The sequence below is a fragment of the Petaurus breviceps genome, unplaced genomic scaffold (genome assembly GCF_028583685.1).
Source record: "Petaurus breviceps papuanus isolate PSGF00001 unplaced genomic scaffold, PetGlider_PUasm1.0 91133, whole genome shotgun sequence".
Classification (NCBI taxonomy): Eukaryota; Metazoa; Chordata; class Mammalia; order Diprotodontia; family Petauridae; genus Petaurus; species Petaurus breviceps.
Window position 1 is genome coordinate 43,374,115 of NW_027187419.1, and position 23,337 is coordinate 43,397,451.

At 35.3% G+C, this 23,337-nt stretch overlaps 1 protein-coding gene across 7 annotated transcripts in view; it reads right to left on the bottom strand.

Moving 5' to 3' along the window:
- Positions 1-23,337, bottom strand: part of ARHGAP32 (Rho GTPase activating protein 32) — a 423,257-nt gene that overhangs the window by 77,674 nt on the left and 322,246 nt on the right. The window contains exon 1 of one of the 7 annotated variants that reach the window (XM_069079888.1): positions 7,300-7,671. The exons of the other annotated variants lie outside the window; for them this stretch is intronic. The gene's annotated coding sequence lies outside the window, so the exon portion shown is untranslated. Of the gene's footprint in view, positions 1-7,299; positions 7,672-23,337 lie in introns of those variants that run through there. 7 annotated transcript variants of the gene reach the window in all.

A 23,337-nucleotide genomic window follows, 5' to 3' on the forward strand; every position in this document is an offset into this window, starting at 1 on the left:
AGTGATTTTTAAAATAATAATGCAATAGGGCCATCTAGGAATTCAATACTAAGAAGAAAAAGGTGACTAGAGTACTGCTTTCTTTCGCATCTTCAGTATTATCTTTCAACTGATACTTTTTTTCCATACAAACTTATTCATGTCTTTTCCATTCAACACAAAACAAAAATCCAATGCTCTTTGTTGCAACTAATCAATGTTTTCCCCTTTGCTGAAAACTTCTAGAAAGAGTAGACTACAATCTGTGCCTTCAGAACCTCACTATCCTTATCTGAAAGTCTTGTTGGTATCTCAAACTCAGCATGTCCCAAACTGGTCATCATCTTCCTATAAAAAACTGAATCTGCCTTCTGCCTTCTGCTTTTCTAAGTAGCATCATCATTGTAACAGGCTTGATATCTTGGAATTACCTCACACCCAGACTACTGAAATAGCCTTCTCTGGTTGGTCAGCCTGCCTTAAATCTATTCCCACTCTAATTCATCCTCTACTCAACTGTCAAACTGATCTTCCTAAAGAATAAGTCTGACTAATCTAATCAACTCCAGTGGTTTCCTGCTGCCTCTAAGATCAAGCAGAAAAATTCTGTTTGGCTTTTAAAGACCTTCATAACCTGGCCCCTTCCTAACTTTTCAGTCTTCTTATACCTTATATTCACTATATACTCTTTGATCCAATAAGAACAAGTTCAAAAGTGCTAGTTCTTGTTCAAAACACTCCCATCTCTCAACTCTGGGCATTTCTGTTTTCCTGGTTGTCCTCCTCTCTCCTTCCTCATCTCTGCCTCCTGGTTTCCTTCCAGTATTAGCTCAAGTCCCACCTTCTAAAAGAAATCTTTTCCAGTTCTCCTTAATCTTAGTGCCTCCCCTCTGAGACTATCTCCAACTTATTCTGTACATATTGTTTGCATGTTGCCTCCCCCTGCTCCCATGTTGAGTTCCTTGAGAACAAGAATTGTTGTTTTTTCCCTTTCTTTGTATACCTGCAATTTAGCATAGTGCCTAGCACAAAAATACAAGCTTAATAAAAGCTAGCTGACCTCTTCATTTTTCCAAATTCCTCTTTTACAAGTCAGTTTTTGAATACTATCCTTTGTTCTTATTTGGTAGCTCCCTTAGATGCCCATCAGTTGAGAAATGGCTGAACAAGATGTGGTATATGATTGTGATGGAATACAATTATACAATAATAAATGACAAGCAGGATGTTTTCAGAAAAACCTGGGAAGATTTAAATGAATGTATGCAAAAAGAAGTGAGCAGAACCAAGAGATCACTGTACATAGTAACAGCAATATTATACAATGAACAACTATGAAAGACTTAGCTACACTGATGAACTCATGATAAAAAATGCTATCTTCCTCCTGAGAAAAAAAACTGATGAACTCTGAGTGGTTTGAAGCACATTTTTTTCACTTTATTTTTCTAGCTTTTTTTGTAAAATGGATAACATGGAAATGTTTTACATGACTTCACATGTATCATATCACAGGTATCATACTGTTTGCCATCTAAATGGGTGGGGGCAGAGTTGAAGGGTGGGAAAGAATTTGGAACTCAAAAAAATTTTTTTAAATGGTTAACAAAAAGTTCCTCCCTTGTCACCACTCTAGTTCAGACCCTCATTGCTTATAGTACAGGAACAATGAAATCACTTCCTAACCAATCACCTATCTCTATCCTCTCCTTTACCTAATTCAACTGCTGCCCACTCCCTATGAAATAAGGTCAAAACTTCTTAGCACTCTGGTATTCAGTTCTAAGCTACTTTTTCAGACTTATCCTACTACTCCCATATCAAGTATCTGGCACTCAAGCTGACAGGTCCTGTTCCAGTTTATGAACACGATCCCAAGATTTCCAACCTCTGTGTCCCTTTCTACATATTCTCCTTTCATAAAGAACACCTTCCACACCCTTGCCCCTTTCCACTTGCTGAAAATCTTCCCATTCCTTTAAGATTCATTTCAAATGCCATTGCCTATAAGTAGCAGTATCCAAGTCATAGAAAAGTGCCTGGTATGTGGTACATGTTTTATATATTTATGATATTCTAAATCTTATTAAATTTGTTTACATGTTTTATTTCTCCTATTTGAACTATTAACCCCAAATGTGCAGTGGACATGTCTTATTCAACTTCATATACTGCTCAGCTCTTAAAATAGTAGCATGCATATAGTAGGTATTCATTAAATGCTCACTGAATTGAATTTGCAACAGATACCAAAGGAACCCATTTTGTATGCCTCTATCAAATTTAGCTAAATATACTTAAATTTCCTTCCCTATTCTTATCCATAACTGGATTAACAGTATAGAATAAAAATTCAAGGAATATAACTCAAAAGTCTTCAGTCCGAGAAAATTAAAATACATGTGACCTGAATAAAGTGGGGTGGTTGTTTTTTGGATTTTTTGTTTAGCTTCTTTTGTTTTGGTGGGGAATGTCACTGAGTAATAGGGACAGGGATTAGACCTATGATTTCATTGGTACAGGTGCCTCCCAAATGTAAACTGTTTGCCACTTACAGTTTTAAGAGACTTGCCCCTAGTAACACAATATGTGTCACATGCAGGCCTTAAACCCAAAGATCACTGCCTCTCTCTCTCACTGAGTATATCTAAACCATTATTTTAAAATAAGGATAATACTTAGAGTTATATATTCAACTATGCAGGGAATTCTTTCCATTGGAATTCCCTCCACTGATATACATGGCCAACTTAAGTGAGGACAGTTGCCAGAGACACTAAGAGGTTAAGTGATTTGCCCATGGTCACACAGGGCAGACAGACTCTATGCTTTGCTGCCTCTCGGCTTTTATATAAATGGTTCAGCAATTAAAAAAAAAACTATTGAAGGTTTAAGTGAAAAATTCTCCAAGAAAGGAAATGCCTAATAAAGGATCTCCATGTCTGTAAATCTTGATATGGTCCCATCTCGTTGCACACTTGATCTTTTCCCTGGCTCTACCTCCTACTGCTTTTAGTTATTCAAAGGCAGTATAAGGAAAAAAAGAGAATAAAGTCCTAAACAAATATAAAACTGCCTATCTTGATTGCATACTCTGTATTATTTTTAAAAGAAAATATAAACAGAAGTGTTTTAATAAAAAGCCTAATGGATGATCACCCATAAATATGTCAACAATCATAGGAATTTTAAAACAAAATCCAATTAAAAACTTTATAATTTTATTTATTGAAATTAAAGTACAATGTGAGAATGGGTGATCTTCACTTCTCTCTGCTTTAACAATAGAAATGATATTCATTTGAAGCTACCTTAATTAGCTTAATTCTCCCAGATTTCATCCTAATATATAATGCAGCTACAGAAGGAAAATTACATAATCTCTATAGGATAATTTCTACTTTTGAGATTACCTAGTCCTGCTACATAATTTTATGTAATTCTCTAAAGTCTCTTTGATCTCAAAGAGTCTAAACAGGTATAAAATGTCTTGACAGATATAACAAAGTCTTAAGTAGGGAGAATAGAGTACTTTGATGCAGGAGTAAAGTACATGGAATTATTCTGAATTTCTCTGTTTGACTTGAAGAAATCACTCAAGAGATAAAGAACTGATTAAATTCAAACTTTTCAGGAAAGTTATTTTGTTTTGCTTTTTTAAAAAAAAAATCTGGACCTTCTAATGTCCTAACAAGTCCTTCTGAATTATCAAGCACCCAACATTATTGTTGAGTAAACATTTAATGTTTATTATAAATTGTGTATTAAATTTAGGTGTTCTGTATTACATTTACATGGTACACTAATGTCCATATGATAGGATATAACATAATTTTACTACTGAAATGATTATAAAGTTTTATCTTTGTCTATGCTATAAGAGTAGTCATATCTATGAGGCTACATCTTTGGTTAGGAATGCAGTTAAAATGCTCTGTGAAAAAAATATGATGGATTTTATGATTCAATTTCCATAAAAAAACTGATTAGAAAAAAGGTCACTATATATATATGTATGTGTGTATGTATATGTATACACATACACATATATGTTCCAAATATCTGAAAATTCAAATTATTAAATGATTATTTGATAGTATATTTTCATCATCCATGTAAAAACAATGTTTACTATAGCTCAGGTCATGTTGAAATAAAATTATCTGTGGCAATAAAATTCAAATTTGCCTAGATTTCTGACATTTGCTGAATCTATTGTGATGTTATCTACAGGACTGAAAATTTCAAGAAAAGGGAGATGGTTTTGTTGGACTTTAAGTACTAAATTAGAATCTGATTTTATTTTTCTAAACCTGCCCTTACACCCTTTGACATAAATTCAGTCTGAACTCTCATTTAATGTAAAGTCAATTTGATATCAAGTTAAAAGGTACACTTTAATCATTTCTGATTGATCAATAAAGCTCAAACAATTTGGGACACAGATGCCAGACATAATAAATTGATGTACAGCAACAACTGTGAGGGACAACAGGGAAGAAATCTGGGACCAGTCCAGGGACAGCATTGTGGAATGTGGACAACTGTACATTTGATATCTGGACCTTCTAATTTTGAAGGGAGGGAACTATGTTTCTGAGAAATATCACAATTCTTAATAAACAGAATGATTAAAATAATAATGCCTCTTGTCAGAAAAAATAAAAGCATACCTAATTTAGAATGATCAAAAGCAATAATTCCTGAGAAAGAGTTTTGACAGGTTGCCCACATTATTAACTAGACAGGAGTAACTGGGGGTATTATATAAATGAAAAAAGGTAACAGATGATAAAAGAAAGGAAGCATCCGGACATAGGTACAGTTTAATAAAAAGAGAGGCACAATGAGACAACAACATATCACACAGCTATTATTTTTGTTGTAATGCCTACACTTTACCAAACTGAAAAGACATGGTACTAGGGTTCTTTCAACCACTGGGAATAAAACACTAGTTATAGAACTATAGGTATAGCTCTCTTATTTGATGCACTATGAACTCAGTTTCTCAGGATGTATTTTTTTTTTCCCACCAAATCAGCAGAAGATTAACTAGGTATATATGATTCATCACATACTACCTTGTGTACTGCTAATTTCTTACAATGAATATATATTGTATTTTAGCTTTAAAAATGTTAGATTAAAAAAAACAAAATGCATATTATTTAATTTACTTCTAAGTTCATGATAAAATAACTTTATTTTTAAAATAATAAATAGTACCATTTTGGTTATTATGTAGAAGACAATAACCGATTTCTTTTCTACCAAAAACAGAGAAGGGGAAAATGAATTTTTAGTTATAAAATGAGCTAGAATAAAAATAAAAGATAAATAAAAACAACAGCAGTTATAATACTGAAATGGGATATACCAGGAGACTATGGAATCACTTTCTCTGGAGATGTAAAAAAACAACAACACAATAGGGATATCTCCTTCCTCAGATGACCACAGTTTTAATTAATTCTCAACATCATGTTGCTAAAAAACCAGAACTATTCAAGAGGTTACTTGCTCATCTATTCTCTTGTCTTTTTAAAGTTAACTGTGTAATGGCATTATTTACATCCTTCAGGGATTCAGCTACATCAAAGATAAAAGGGGATGTGTCCAAAAGTGTACACTCATATATTCAGTATAGGACTGAAGTTTTGACAGTAAGAACTCTTCAGTCCAACAAAAGTTATCTCCCTTTTCTTGAAATTTTCAATCCTGTAGATCAGATCATAATAGATTCAGTGAATATCATAAGTCTATGCAAATTTGAATTTTATTGCCACAGATAATTTTATTTCAACATGACCTGGGCTATGCTTAATTTAATAAAAAACTGGAGATATCTGCATTTCTACATGTGCTGCCTTAGGCAGAAGTTTATTTTGCCTATGTAAAAAGCAAGTTAGCTGATCAGGGTTATGATTATACACTGTGGGTGAAAAGCTGAAGGAAGATCAAAATATGTGTCTATGATTCAAGAGTGTTTCTTCTGGCTTACTCATTAACAGACTTAACGTGGTTGCCTTGCTAGAAGCACCAAATAAAAAAGAATGACTGAAATCTTCCCTGAAGGCTTTGTTTCACTTCATTTTTTAGGTATCCTAACTTTCCCCAAAAGTTAAGGGCTCACATTTGAGGACCTAAGATAACAATGGATGTCTTTAAAAACATGTGATCTTCCAAATTTGCTGAGACCTTAAACTTTTGTTCTCTTTTCTTTGGCCTTGGGACTTAGAAAATTCCCAATAACCCTGGACTGAGCAGGGTCTGGTTGGGTGGGCCTGCCAGGACTTCTCTGAAGCAGACAATTCTCCTATCCTAACTTAGTTGGGACCTTGACTTAAAGAAAGGGCTAGAATTAGACTGGTCTTCAGGTCTAATACCTACTTCACAAAGTTGTTCTAAGGATTAAATAAGAAATATATGTAAAGTATTCAATTAAAAAAATAATTAAGTGCCTCCCTGTGCCTGTTCTAGGCAGTGGGAAGATAACAATGAAATTATGGAATAGTCCTTGTCTTCAAGGTGCTTATATTTTCCTGAAATGTAATTATTTATTAATATTACTTTAGTATACATGCATTACCCATTCTACCATGAAAAGGACTGATCTAAGGAAAACTCTGATTATCATATCTTTGTAATAAATAGGTGTTTATCATCAAGGATTTTAAGGAAGTACTATATAAACTGGAACTACAAACTTAATGGCAAGCATCTGCAAGAGAGAAAACAACATGTTATTAATATTTTCTAGAAAAAAGAAATACTGTTGTTTCTCTGTTCCTTCTTCACTCTAAGTAAAAGAAAGCCTAATGCTCAGAATAAAAAATAAGATTTTTCCCCTTATAATTAATGTTCAAATTAATCAAGCACCTTTCTTAGATATAATCCTTCTTTAAAAAAAAAGACTATCAGATGTGAACTATTTCATAATTTAAAAGGTATGCTCCTTTAATTTCTGAAATAACAAATATTTGTTCGTGCTACACTCACTTCACACTTTCATAATACGAGGAAGTGACTTGATTTGTATCAATAAAATGATTAATTTCTTGAAAGTGCCTAGAAAGATAATGATTTTTCTAGTTTTCTTGTGTCTCAATGATCAAAACACTTGTTAGGAAATGATCCTCTCTCAAAAAACACAGCTTGTATTAACACTTCAAGAGACATCAAGATGATTAAATAACTGAGCAGCAACTTAGCAACAAGCACGGAAACATATGACTGAACATAACCTAAAAATATTCCTACTAAAATGTTTATGCAAGTAAGATTCTGAAAGTCTTGTAAATCTCAAGCCCTTCTTACCTTTTGTCCAGGTTTAGGTTTCAGGATCAAGACTGTAATGTTAGTCCAGGCTGAATTATGCACAGCAATCAATATAGAGTTCATTCCACTTTAACCCTGAAGAACTAAAAGGATCTACAGAACCATGTCTGCCACAAGATGTGTCCAGGTCAAATATCCACAGTACTCCTAGGCTCAAGCTCAGTTTTCAGGCACTGCCCTTCTCAGTTCCCATGGCCCTGCTTTTGTTCCCCGATGAGCAATCAGTGCTGAGGTTGGCTCACCAGCACAGTTGCCAGCAGAGGCTCAGTCTCTCTCAGTGCGCACACATACACACAGACACACTGAGACACACACACACACACACACACACACTCTCCTTTGCAATACCAAAGGAACGCCCCTGCCAAAGCTCAGACTTGTAGAACAGGCTGCACTCCTCTAGCTCCACCCATTGCCATCTCTTCACTCAGGTGATAATTTTCTGCTCAGAAAACACTAATATGAAATTTGTAACTTCATCTTTAAGCTTATTTTTTATTGCTTACCATCTTAGTCATTTAACTTATAAATCTGGGGGAAATAAAGAAGGCAACATGCAAAAGGATAGAGTTTTAGATCCAAAGAAGGTAAGAAAAATTATTGAACAAACAGGAAACAGTGCTAGTAAAATGGCTGAGTCATTAGATCATCAACATGCATGCTGGAGGAATATTTCAGTTCTTTTCATCTCTCTGCCAAGAATGTTATTTTGGTGGCATATTGGAAAGATTTTTTTATCTTTTGCTCAGCATACTATCCTTCCTTTTGGATATAAAAAATGAAAATATCCCAAGGCCCCTTGTACTTTTTTTCATTACTGCAAAATTAATAGTTATTTATATGAGAATGAATTCTTTCAATTACCTTTTAGTCGTACTGGCTCTGTCCCAATTCATTTCCCATCCTAGAGGACCTACAAAGACACTAAGCTACTACCACACCTGTGAAGTTACTTCTTCACAACATTAGTATGAATAATGCTTTTATTAATGTCAAACTGAAATTAGCTGGCATATAATAGGAGCCTAGTAAATGTTTGCTGATTGATTGGCTGATGTGTTTACTGGCTTGGAAACCACCATAAAAATAGTATTAAAATACCTTCAATCTGTGAGTTCCTAAGGACTTTCATGCAAGTTACTTGGCTTTTAAGACAAACCTGTATATCCTAAATATACATCCAGCCAATTGGGAGTATTTGGGCAACAAGCTAAGAAGTTTGCTTTATTCCAGGTGATTTCTACTAAGTATTAGTGATGTTTTCCTCTTCAGAATTCAAGCCCTCCAAGATTATATTATACACAGTACCTTGCACATAGTAGACAATAAGTATTTTTTGAATTATATTATGTCCTGCTATAAGTAGGTTGATATATATATATATATATATATAAGTGATTAATTCTTTACTTCCTCATACAAACAATTCATAATATAAAACTGATGAGGAGAATCACAATTGTAAAGTATCATGTGAATTTTTTAAAAGGAACACTTAATTGGACAGTACCAATATGAAACCAGACTAGAACACAGGGGAGACAAATACAGTAAATGTACATTCCAGACTTTCTGGGAGAGTTCCAATTACAAGATAGTAAAGTATACTTTTAATGGAACTGTTAAAAAAATCCTACAGGTCAGACAACCTATTTTTTTGGTTCAGTAAATATGGGCACTATAAAGACGAGATATCCTATTCTTTTACAAGTGACAATACGTGTAGATAACAGGGCTTAATCTATTGTTTTCAAGACTCTAAAATTGAAACAGAAAGTGGAGGATACAAAGCTACTTCTCTTTGTAAAACACTTAGCAGAGTGCCTGGTTCATAGTGCTCACTGTATAAGTAGTAGCAGTAGCAGTAGTAGTAGTAGTAGTAGTAGTAGTAGTAGTAGTAGTAGTAGTAGTAGTAGTAGTAGTAGTTACAGCAGCAGCAGCAGCATTTTATGCCTGTGCTACATTAGAAAACATACTTTTAGGTCAATAAAGTGAAGAAATCTTTGGAGGAGATAAATTATCTTTAAAATAACCAGTTGAACTAAAAAATATTTAGATTACTAAAAAGAGTGCATGTCTGAAGTAACAGTGGCTTTCACCTAAAACTCAGAAGCCTGAGATATGTGCCATATAAAAAATGCCTTACTAGCAGATGGATTTCATTTCAATTTATTAGCTCTATGTTTTCAAACAAATGCTTAGTATATTTTATAGAATGACAAAAAGATCCCCTGAGAATTTTCAAGTAGCCCTGAGATGTGGCAGCTCTGGGGAATTCAGTAAAAATAACTGTAAAGAAAAATTAGTCAATAAAGAATGAATGAAAATTAACCACAGCATCCTACAATATCCCTTAGGGGTATTAAATAAGCAATGGCAAAATAATTCTCAAGAAAGCAAGAGTCATTCAAAAGAAGAATAGTGAATAGAATCTATTACTAGGTGGGCAAATGGATTAGTAAATATTGTTTAAGGATTAGAAGAGAAATAGTTCATGTACAGTTATATTAATAATAGGACTATTATACTGAGATTATAAATAGTGGAAATAAGACCTATAAAACATTATGTAATAACAGAAGAAAACAATAATAAGATGAAATAAATAAGTAAATTATTTTTCCTTTTCTGATATATATTATTTATTCTATAATTTCTAAGTGATGCAATTTTTGTATTTTCTTAATACAATTTCTCTTTTTCCTTTCATAAGTCTTCACTGTGTTCTAAATAAAAGCACAGAATTCCAAGAATAACTTATTTTTCTAATTAAATCTTAAAATGTAAATGTCAATGCACCTAATTTGCCTTAAATGTGTTGTACTTTTCAAATTTTTCAGTATACTGATAATTGTTCTCCCATCTCTAAGCATCAGAAGCATGAGGGAAAGGTCCACAAAATCTTAATGCTTAAGAGACTCAGGGAGTATTTATTACTTTACCGTTAATTCAAACAACCATAATAGGAGTTGTTTGCTTATTAAATATGTATTTCTTCAGGCCTACTATTATTTTTCAAGAATTTTTAACCAGACCCCCCTCCAAACACACTCCCCCAAAAAACAGTTAGCAAAGCTAACTAGCACATCCAAAAAATCTGACAATAATTACATGTATTCTTGCAAATTAACAATCACCTATATGTATGAAGAAGGGAGAAAGGGCACTTCTCAAATCTCTTCTTTGGGGCCAAGCATGGTCATTTTGATTTCAAGGCATTCAATTTCAAGTGTTTTGGTATAGTTCTTTCCAAATATATTGTTGTAATCATTTTGTACATTATTTTCTTGGTTCTGCTTACTTCACTTTGCATCAATTTATATGTCTTTCCATACTTCCCTGAATTCCTGATAATTATTATTTCTTATAGCACAGCAATATTGTATCACGTTACAATTTGTTTAGTCATTCCCCATTTAATGACCATTTAATTATTTTACTATTTTCCGCTACAATTATAGGGAATAAGGAATTATTCTTTGGGAGATGAGGGAATGAGTGTTAATCTGGGGAATATTAGTGATGTGAGATGAAAGATAAAGATAAAAATGTGTTGGTATAAATGTTTTGATAGTTATTTGTGGGGTACATTTTTTGGAGGTATTAAACCATACTTCCCACCATCTGGTAGAAAGGTGAGGGACTGAAAGTGTCAGATATGTATGTGTTGTCAGATTCAGTTACTATGTCAATTGAGTTACCTTAAGTGTTTTTCTTTGTGACACAGGAGAGTGCTACGGTGGGGAAGACAAGAAAAGGAAATATCCATTAGAAATCAATTTGTAAATAGCAAGGACATTGCTATTCTTGCTCTAAGTTTCCTAAAAGTGACAAAAGAATAGGTTATCATTTTCTTAAACATCAGGAAAATCCCATTCACTATTCAAAGAAAACATGAGGAAAACTGACTACAAGGCAAATGAAATTAATGTATTATGTGGGCAAGACTTGCATAATTAAAAAAATAAATTTGTATTGATATCTTTTATCTTACATCACTAATATTTCCCAGATTAACTCTCATTCCCTCAGAATAACAACCAATTTTCCACATGTCTGTTTCTAATATAACATTAGGTCAATAAATATTGAGATACAGTATTCCCAGTTAAACTACTATGTAAAATAATTTTTAGGCCTTCTAGGAAGCTGTATTTATCAGGCAATCAGTGAAAAGGTAAACTGTTATTAGGGATAAGGCTAGCACTTTGAGTGATATTGTTTTTCAAGATTCTTAATCCTATAGTTAGCAAACTCTCATTTATCCCACTCCTAATTATAGCAATACAAAGCGTGTCTAAGCCAAAACAAACCAAATAAAACCCCCCCACAAACCTTCCTTTATAACCATTATCCTCTCCCATCCTCCTCCCTTTTATGATATATTTTCTAGAAAAAAATTAGTAAACAAAGGTGCCATTTCCACACATACTCTGAGCAGTTGGAAATTCAAATTATTATTTTTATTAATTTCTTCATTATACATCTGAAAACAATGCTTATCTTCTAATTTTCAGATCAGGAATAAACATCTGGTACATGAATTAGTCTTAACTCTGGTTTACCATTACTCATAAAGTCAGTTTGATTAGAGTCAAGAAATATGCTTTAATCAACCATGACTGATCAATATATCTCAAACAATTATGGACACAGATTCCTAACATGCATAGCCTTCTAATAAATTGATGTACTACAACAGCTGTAATAGATGACATGGAAAATATCTAGTACCAGTTCAGGGATGGTGTCTTGGAATGTGGACAACTGAACATTTGATATCTGGACCTTCTAACTTTGAAGGGAGGAGCCATGTTTCTGAGAAATATCACAATTCTTAATTAAAAGAATGATTAAAATAATAATAATAATAATAATTGAAAAAGCAAAAGTACGCTTGATAGTTATAATATTTTCAAGGTTTATTCCATTACTGATTCAAAAAGAATAACAGTAGGGGATTCTGTAAATGAAGAAGGGCAGTAGAATATAAAAGTTTTCAATGAGCACACCAAAACATGTAGGTAACTTAGAAATATGTAAGATCAAAAGCCATACTCCAAGAATTATCAGTCAAGTGAGTTAAACAGTTCAAAAAAGAAATGCAAACTATTAAGAACCATGGGAAAGACAGCTACAATTCACTGATAATAAGAAAAATGAAGTCAAAATAACTCTGAAGTTTCATTTCACAAACAGCATATTACAAAAGATTTTTTTAAATGAGAATAGTTAATATTAGAGGGCTTAGTAGAGCTATAAATTGGTCTAACAATTTTGAAACCAGTATACACAAAAATATTTATGGCAACTTAAAAAGATAAATATTAGATAATGAATCTAGAAAAGATTGGGAAGATTTACATGTATTAATGCAAAGTGAAATAAGTAGAACCAGAAAACAACATACATAGTGACTACAATAATGTAAATAGAAAGGACGACAATACAACAATTAAAACTGAATTCTGTGAATTAATAATAACCTGATAACTAACTGGGAAAAAAAGCATAACAATTCTTAAGGTCATTACGTGATTCAGCCCTCTTTGACACAGCCTCCAGATATAAAGAAAAAGGTATCAGCATGGGGCGGCTAAGCGGTGGTGCAGTGAGCAAGAACACGGCCCTGGCTTCTGGAGGACCCGGGATTGGTTCTGGCCTCAGATACTTAAGAACCACACAAAATAACTGGCCTTGTAACCTTGGGCAAATTACTTAACCCCAATTGTAAAAAAAGAGGTATCCGAATGCAAATAGAGGAGGACCTCACACTTGATCTGAGGGCCAGGAAAAGGTCCTTAGCACAGTCAGATCCCTGATCCCAGGGGAAGGGAAAAGGACAGGAGAACCCTTGAGCAGCCTCTAAGGGCTAAGAAAAGCCTCAGCCAGGTCTGATAAATAGGGAAGGGAGAACCTTGGACTCAGTCCAAGGGGAAAGTAAATGGGTCATAGCCAAACTGCTCTTCCCCTTAGGAAGAAGAATCTGAGAATCCACTAAAGTTAAGGAGCAGGGTCTCAGTGTATACTGGCGGGAGGATCTGAGACTGGGCCTCCAGATCATCAGGGCCTCAGCTACTCTGACATGGGATATGAGACTCAGTCTCCAATAGAGGAATGGGGCCGCATCACAGTTGCTCCTTTTCTCAACGAGGAATAGAAAAAAAAATAGAATTGTATATGTGCTAAGACACAAACCTAGACAAGAAGAAAAATTCAAATCTCCAAGCAAAGTCTCAAAGTAAAACACAGAATGCCCACAAGATCAATTAAAATTTATACTAAAAATGAGGAAAAATTTTTTTGAAGTTTAAATTTTGTAGTAAAATGAGAGTAATAAAGGAAAGAAATAGAAAAGGAATAAAAGCTATGTTGGAGATATTTGAGAAAATAATTAGCTACTTAGTACAAGAGGTTATAAAAGCTCATCTAAGTAATAAACTCCGTGAAAAGTAATATGGAGGACAAAATTCTGGGAAGATGGTGGAATAGGTGAGAAAATTCCAAGCTCTCAAGATTCTCACCCCATCCTCCTACAAAATAGGTAAAATAGTACCTCAGGGCAAACATAGAGGGGTAAAAATAAATAAGAGTAGGGGCAGAATAAGGGTCCTCCTGGGAATTGTCCTAGGAATTCAGAGATCTGAAAAAAGGTTTGATCCCTGTGAATAGTAAACACCTCTAGGCTAGGTTCATTGAAACAAGAAGAAAACATTTTAAATATGGGGGTGCCACAATCAGAATCACACAAGATATAGCAACGGTGACCCTAAAAGACCACAGGTCTTAAAACACTACATTTTGAAGCAAGCCTCCTTAAGGAACACAAAGTACAGTCATTCAGTAATTCCTTAAATCAATCATCCTTAAGGAGCAGGCCTCTTTAAGGGACACAAAGAACAAAGGTCAAAGTTCCCCACCCCTAGGTCACAGTAAATCATGATCTTCTCAGTCACCACTAAGTACCCACAAAGAGGTCTTTTCATCTTGAGTCAAGGCTGGCACTCAGCTTCCATGGTGCCAGCTCCTAACCAAATCTGTCCAACTGTCATCTGGATTCAAAGGCCGGCAGCTCTCAGCTCCTTGTCCAGTTCCCATTCCACACTGAAGTTCCCAGTGTACAATCCACAGCAAATCCTTTATAATTCCTGTTTCTGGGAAAACGAAGCTTAAAAGAGCCACAATAATATTCATGCACATTGCTGGCACCATCATCAATTCAATATCTGCCTGTGAAATCAACAGAAACCCACAAACAAGACCCAAGATGCCAACACAAATCATCAGCATAGAAATCAATACACACCCCACAAACAAGGTCCAAGAGGTCAACACATAAATCATCAGTAAAGTCCCAGGATCTCTGAAACCCTCCTGAGGACTTCAGTAAACAAACAACCAGAAAATCCTCTTCCAGTAAGGTCCTAGGGCTTCTGTACAATGTATCACAAACAAAAATCAACACAGACAGAATAGACAAACAAAGAGTGCCAGGATACCACAAGTTTTCTCCTTCTCAACTCTGCCACCACAAGAGTTCTCTTCTCATTTCTTCTCTTCTCAGTTCTACCACCATAAGAATTCTCTTCTCAGTTCTCGGTTCTCTCTCTCCAGCCTGGGCCTCTCCTTATATATAGTCATTAGCTCCTTCCCTTCCTGTTATATCAGCAACAGGAGTTCACAAGTTCTAGGATATAACGCCAAGCACAAGCAACTTCCAGCTTCAGACTATAAGCATAGCAAACAGCATTTATTCAGTGATAGATTAGGGCAAAACATTCACAGAAAATCAAATTACAGCATTCACCATGTGTAACTCAATAATTTAGTAAGTCCTCAATTCAATAACAAACTACTAAGGTCCAAGAATTCCACCTCTGGATATTACATTCATTTAGTCAATCACAAAGTCCTCTCTATTCAACTAGAGATTAGTTTCCAGTCATAAACAAAGTACATTCATTTGGTCAGTCACAAAGCACAAAAATCAAAGTACTCCACCCCTGGATCACAAGTGAATTACAATTATCATCTCTTACCAACCAATTTCTCACTTCTCAAAGAGGCAATGGAGAGCACAAAGGCCATCTACCCCTAAGCTACAACAAGGTTACATTATCATCACAGCATTCAATATCCAAGGAGAGGTCTTTTCTTCATCTTGGCCCAAGGCAAGTTCTCAGCAATCCCTGTTCCTGAGAAGACAAAGCTTAACAAAGCCACAATATACACTGCCAGTGTCCTCATCAATTCACTCTCTGCCTGCAGAACAGTCTCAGGACCCCTGAAAACATCAGCAAGACCCTCCTCGAGGACTTCTGTAAACATACAACAAGAAAATCCTCCTTCAGGGCTTCTGAACCAACTGCAGGGTTCCAGAGACTCTGCAACAACAGCATTGTCCTTTACCAGCAGGCGAATCTGGCAAAGTAACATCAAAACAGACAGAAAAAATACTGGAACCACAGTCATGCCTCCTCAGTTCTCAGCAGCTCTGGGTAGTAGTTCTCAAAAGTCCTGGGCAGCTCCAACTAGCCCTCAGCAGTCCGGGTAGCTTCGGAGGTCAGTTCTCTCTCTCAGCAGCGCTGGCCCCCGGCAATTCTCTCTCTCTGTCTCTGCCTCCACAATGCTGCTCCCAAAAGTTTTTCTGGCCTCTCTGTGCTTGGGCCTCTCTATCCATGGCACCAGCACCTCCCAGTTCAGCCCTCTCTCTTCACATCACAAGACCATCCCACAAGTGGGATTCACAAGCTCTAGGTTTTAACACTTAACCGGAAAACCAAGCCAGTTCAAGGGAATCTTTAAATTCCATTACCATTACATAGGATACACAAGTTGTGGGGTTTGCAAGTTCTGCTTCTTAACAAAGACTAGATACAATCATGGGCAAGGCTCAAAGGAAACTTGAACTGAAACAAGGTGTCAACTAAATCGCTGAAACAAGGCATTAAATACTTCTTTGCTTGCCATTACAAAAGCCTAATGTCATTGGGAGTCATAAAGCCCAATAAGATAAAGAGCCTGAGAGCAATTTTTTTTAAATGTCTTGACTATCTTGAAAGAAGAAGGGAAAACAAGGGGAAAAAGGACACATTAGGATTAAAAGGAAGAGGAAGTGGGGAGGAATTTATCTCACATAAATAAGGTACAAATCTTCACAAGTCTGTAAGGCAGAAGGGGAAGCAGGCATCAAATGAACTTCACTTTCATATAAGCTAGTCAAAACAGCACCAAACACAGAAGTGTTTAGTGCAGAAATACAGTCAATTTAACAGAGTAACAGCAGTGTACAAGGAGAGTGAAAAGGAAGAAAAAGAGGGAAAGTAGATTCATAAAGGGATAAGCAAAACAAAATCTAAACTTGGATCAATGTGGGAATTTGTGGTGCTTGATTACGCTAATTTGTTAGGTTTTGTATTTAGTAGAAGGGGAGTGAAAGAACAGCAAAAAAGGTGCTTGATAATGGAAAAATAAATGAGTAAGTATATATGTAGACATTTATATTTGTTATTATATATTTTGGTTTTATTTTTTGAAATATTATATCCATGTTATTTTTTTCCTTGTCATGGTCTTTGGATAATACACTGGTTCTTATATCTGTATCTATGCATGCATAAAAAAAAATCAAAGCTGGTACCAAAGGAGAACAATGAGAAGTCTGCCCTTCTCTTTTTTTTACAGACAGATAGTAGACTATGGGTGTGGGATACAGTATATGTATAAACAATCAAACTTTTTTGATATACAGGTGAATTTTGCTGAACTGGAATTTTTTTCCCCCTCTTTTTTATCTTAGTAATTAGGGACTGTTCCTTGAAGGATGCTAGGTGAAGAATACATCAGGAAATATAAATGATATAAAAAAGGAAGTAACAAGGAATATAAATTATATCAAACGCATCATTCAAAAATATATGACTAGAAAAGGAAGTAGGCTAGTTGCTTGAGGGAATGAGGAAAGAGTAAGGGATGGACTAGTACTCAATGTATGTAAAAGAAAGACACAGAGGTCCAATATGTTTAGCTAGAACATTAGTAGAGAAGCTCTATAGAAGAACATGGACAAGAAACAGATAATATGAGAAGGCATGGATGATGTGCTCTGAGTCAATGGAGGGAATGTCTATATTTATGAGATCACAGATACACTGAAGTATATAAATTTTATATTTTTGTTTTATACTACCAGCATAGATGGTATTTATGCTTAACAGTATATGTGGTTAGTAGATGTGCTCCTAGAAAAATTTTTAAAATTGAATTCATTCAAAAATCCTGAAATGAATCCTTTTACAAACCAAAGACTCAACCTTCCTAACCGATTATGTAAAGTCATATGTTTTGTATGCAGCTTGGTTTGCTTAAAATTTGGATGTATCCTCAAAGCCTCTCTTTTTATCTGCTCCTAAACTCACAGCCCTGTTGACAAAAGCAGCAATCTATCAGCCCTGATTTGAAAGTCTGATTCCTCTAACACTTCAGTTCAGGAAGCAAGTAATCAGATACTACCTGGTATAGGGTGAATTCAAGACAATTTTCCATGCAGGATAGAAGTAAAAAGCAGAAACTGTCATGTGAGCAAAATAATTGCTATGAGGTTGAGAAGATACTTAGAACTTCTAAAGAAATACATGTTTTAAGCAATAATGGAAATAAATAAAAATGAAGAATTTTTTTTTAAATTGGCAAAAGTATATGCAAGACAAATTAAGGGGCAAAGTTTGAGAAATGGCTTGTTGAAATACTACGGGGTTAGAGGAAATCACTTGCTCCCTTTCAGTGAGTCAGGGAAAGTTCTTTCAAAGTGTTACGGGATATACTCAGGCTGCATCTTTTAAGAAATATAAAATACAGGGGCAGCTAGGTGGCGCAGTGAACAGAGCCCCAGCCCTGGAGTCAGGAGGACCTGGGTTCGGATCCGGCCTCAGACACTTAACACAAAAACTAGACGTGTGAACTTGGGCAAGTCACTTAACCCAATTGCCCTCCAAAAAAGCAAAAAACAAAAAGGAATGTAAAGTACACTTCTTTGACAATGTTGCCTGATCACTTTTATAAAATGTTGTAAGCTGTGAATGTTCCCAAGTGATAAGTAGACTTTATAAGAACAAGATTAGTTTATAAGAAAAATGCACAGAATTCATTAACCTATTTCTTTTTTCATTTTTATTTTTTGCCATTTGGAGGGGGAAGGGCAGGGTAATTGGGGTTAAGTGACTGGCCCAAAGTCACAAGGCTAGTACCGTGTTTCCCCGATAATAAGACCTATCCCGAAAATAAGCCCTCCCCTTACTGTGTAAGATTCCTCTAAAATAAGCCCTCCCCCGAAAATAAGCCCTATTGAGATTCCTACTGTAGTGAAGGTGATCCCCTGTGCTACACGCTACATTACGATACCCTCTGTATGCACCGTCCCCCTCCCCCATGAAACGCACTCCGCGCTCCGAGCTGCATCTAATCAGAGCTGCAGCAGTGAGAGCGTCATCCTGTTCTTCCCCAGTGATTTGCTTATTGAATAAAGGTACATTTTTTTGGTTCACATTTACCTGTTTATTAAAATTGCTGTCAATGTTCATTAAAATAAGCCCTCCCCTGAAAATAAGCCCTCTGGTGTTTTTCTGTCCAAAAAAATAATAAGACAGTGTCTTATTATCGGGGAAACACGGTAAGTGTTAAGTGTCTGAGGATGGATTTGAACTCAAGTCCTCCTGACTCCAGGGCCAGTGTTCTATTCACTTCACCACCTAGCAGCACCCATCAACCCATTCTTCATAAATCCAAATACAGTATGATAATATAACAGTGGATTTGATTTCTTTGTTACATGGTCATGGTGATAGGATCCTCCAACTAAATACTAGCAGGGTTTGGTTTGTAGATATCTTTACTTATACAGTTTCAGAGGACTTCTTTCCACAGGACTAAATTTCCAGGACTGGCTGGGCTTGCTTTCCAAATTCTCCCTCAAATCTCAAACCCATCCACATACCTCATAACTCAAAGGAATTATTTCTTTTCAAATACTGAGGTTGCCAGTAAAAAAAATCTGTTCTTATATTTCTTAGAAAGATGCCAGTTAGAACGTTTATAAAATAGTTGTCCATTTTGAAAAATGTGGGATGGAAATGTTCCAATTAAGGATCTGTGGTTTTATAGGTGTTGGAAACTCCCCTCACAGATGCTGGTGCAAACTTTCTATACTTCATAGACTTAAAGAACTACTTGAGGTTCTGGCCCTTATTCAAAAGCAAAAGGTAGAGCAAGATCACCAATACCGAGTTCTTATAGTATACACCCCCAAGTAAGCTTCAGGAACAAGGCAACTGAAAAGTATTCCTATATTTCTAAGCAAATTTTGTGTGGTAACCCGAGAACTGGTTGTCAATCTTTTTTTCTCCATAATTCCTCAATAATACCCAAGATTGAGTAATTATTACTTCATATATAGATTAAATTTTTAATTGGCCTTCCTAACTCTCTCTCACTTTTCCTTTCACCAGACCCTTTGTACAGATACTACACTAAGCTCCCTGAGGACAGGAACTTGTCCTTGCACCTAGAAAATTAATCAGTGTTCAGTATATGATTCTAGGGGGAAATACTGAAAGATATGCTGGATGACAAGACAGCTAAATGGTTAAATAGATGGACTCAAAGATCCATCATTAATAATTTGATATCAGTTTGGAAGGAAATTTCCTTGGAAGTAGAGTCCCAGGGATGTATGGTGGCCTTGAACTACTCAATATTTTAATCAGTGACTTGAAGAAAGGCATAGATGGCATGCATATCAAACAAAGTTGAGAGGGATATATACTGGATGATGGCCAGAATTCAAAAAGGATATTTTTAAGTGTAGACAGATCAAAAGACTGTATTATTCAAGGATATATTAATAGAAGCATAGTTTTGGGGAATAGGGAGTTTAGAGTACTGCTTTACTTTGTCCTAATGTGTCCACATATAGATTGATTTAGTTCGGCATACTATGTTTGTGAGGGATGGACATTGATGACCTGGAGGGCATCCAGAAAAGGGAAGCTGGAATACTGAAGGCCTTCATGACCATATTAGATGTGGATTAAAGGAACTGAGCATGTTTAGTCTGGAGAACAGAATCACAGAATAATTTTTAGAATTGCATGGGACCTAATTAATTATATAATCCAAACCAAACATGAAAGAGATCCACACTATCATGTAAAGAAAAAGTGGTCATCTCAATTTGCTCCAAGACCTCAAATGGGAAAAAAACTTATCATTGCCTGAAGCTCCCCACACCATGCTGAGATAACTTTAATGCATCCCTGACCTCAAATCTTAATTTACCTCTACAATTAACCATCTACTCCTCATGGGTCTTCCCTTTTAGCCCAAAGGAAACAGGTCAATTCTCTCTCTCCTCCACTTGACAACCCCTGAAATATTTCTCTAGTCTAAACATGCCCAGTTCCTTCAACCAGCCCTCTTATGGCATGAACTCAAAGCCTTTTACCATCCTGATGATTGCAAAATGCCAGCATGGGTTAATCAAGAACAGGTCATGACAGAAAAGACTTGGACTAGAATCCCAGATCTTCCATTTAGTAAGACCTTAAACAAATGATGTTTTATGATTTAATTTCTTCTACAGTAATATGATCTCTGAGCTTCCTTCAAGTTCTAAGTCCACAATCCTATGTGCAAAGCACTGTGCTAGAAACTAGAGACAAAAAAAGATTAAGAATCAAAGTCTCTGTCTTTAAAGACTTTATACTATACTGGGAAAAACAAAACGTACACAGATAAGGAAATACACTGTTATGTCTAGTAAACTCAAAGTGATTTCTTGGTGGAAGGGGCACAGCACTAACAAAGTTTGGGGCAAGAAGGAAAAATCTCTTACAGAATAAAAGTTGGCCCCTGAGCTGAGCCTTGAAGTTGTGAAAATTAATTTAAAAGAATTGAAACAGGGGCAGCTAGGTGGTGCAGTGAATAGAGCAGCAGCCCTGGAATGAGAAGGACCTGATTTCAAATCCAGCCTCAGACACTTAACACTTACTAGCCCTGTGATCTTGGGCAAGTCACTTAATCCCAATTGCCCTGCCTTCTCCCCTCCAAAAAAAGCAAAAAAAAATTTAAAAAAATGTAAAAAAAAAAAAAAAGAATTATAACACCAAGTATTGCCCATCAAAACTTAATCAAATCAGTCAATAAACCAACAAGCTTTTATTAAGCACCTACTATGTGCCGAGCATGGTACTGAGTGCTGGAGACACAAAGAAAAGCAAAGAACAGTGCCTGCTCAAACACTACACAGTACCTGTGCAAACAAAATATAGAAAGGATAAAATGTTGACAAAACCACAGGGAAGGCACAAAGTTTCAGGACGTTTGGGAATGGCTTCTTACAGAATGTGGGATTTTAGCTGAAACCTGAAGGAAGTCAGGTAAGCTAGATGAGAGGAAGAGAATTACAGGCATGAAGGAGCACCAGTGAAAATGCCTAAAGTCAGGATTTGGAGTTTGTTGTGCAAGAAAAAGCAAGAACAGATTTAAAAGTAAATGACAAGGAGGAAAGTATAAGAACAATGGAAAGCTATGAATAAGCCAGGCAGTAGAGGGTTTTAAACATCATAGGATTTTATATTTCATTCATAAATAGCCTAGAACAGAGCTTTCCAAAAGTTGTTTGAAATGAGACTCTCTCAGGTTGTGTGTTTGACCAATGGCCAAAATTATGGAGGAGAGGTGGGGGGGGGGTTGGTAGAATTTCCATTTACTCAATGTTTTTCAATAAAAAAAGTTCAAATCAAAGGCAACAAATGTGAGAATCAATATAAATACAGTCAATTACTGAATAGAATAAGAAATACTTTAAAAGAATAAACAATGCCAAATTTGAGATGGCATGTGTTGAATCTCAACATGAATATGGTCTAACACAATTATTTAATTAGTGTTCAATGACAAATACCTTATGTTATTTTACTTTTAAAAATATATTTGAAAGTGAACTATGGAACCTACAAATTAAAAGGAAGTTAAAAGGATACCCTCTATTACATTTCTCAAAGTCATTGGTCTTAGCAAGCACAGTATACAATTCACTCAACAGGGAAACCAAGGTGAAGGTAAAGGGAGAAATAAAAGGAATAGTAGATTAAAAGAGGAATTAGTAATAAGCAAAACAATTCTTAAAGAAGGGATAGAAAAGAAAGAGACAGTAAAGTATAAGAATAGGATGGAGGGAAGTATACATTTAAAAACCATAATCATGGATGTGAATAGGATAAACACTCATAAAATGGAAGGAGAGCAAAATGGATTAGGAAACAATCCAAAAATACAGTGTTTGTCAGAAACACATAGAAAACAGAAAATTTTCACAGAATCAAAACAACAGACTGGAGCAAAATCTATTACGCTTCAGCTGCAAAAAAAAAAAAAAAGAAAGAGGTAGAAATCACGATCTCAGACAAAGTGCCACAAAAATAGGTTTAATTAAAAGATACAAATAGGAAAACTATATGTTCTTAAAACATACTATAAAAAGTGAATTAATATCAATGCCAAATATATGTATACCAAATGGCACAGCAGTTAAATACTTTATGGAAAAATTAAATGAGTTACAGGGAAAAATAGATAGTAAAACTATAATAGTGGGGGGCTTCAATTTATGCCTCCCAGACCTAGACAAACCTAATTTTAAAAATAAACCAAAACATAGTGATGGACTCAAAAAGAACTTTAGAAATGTAAGGTATGATAGAACTCTGGAGATTACTGAAAAAGAATACCATAGCCCCAGCAATGCATGGCATGTTTACAAAAAATGACCACGTATTAGAGCATAAAAGCATTGTAAACCAACACAGAAAGCAGAAATATTAAACACATTTTCTATGGACCACAATGCAAGAAAACATATTTTATTTGAAGCAAAAATGAAAAACTAATTAGACACTAAAAACTTAATCCTATAACAACAATAGCTAACATTTATATTGTATTTACAATGTGCCAGGTACT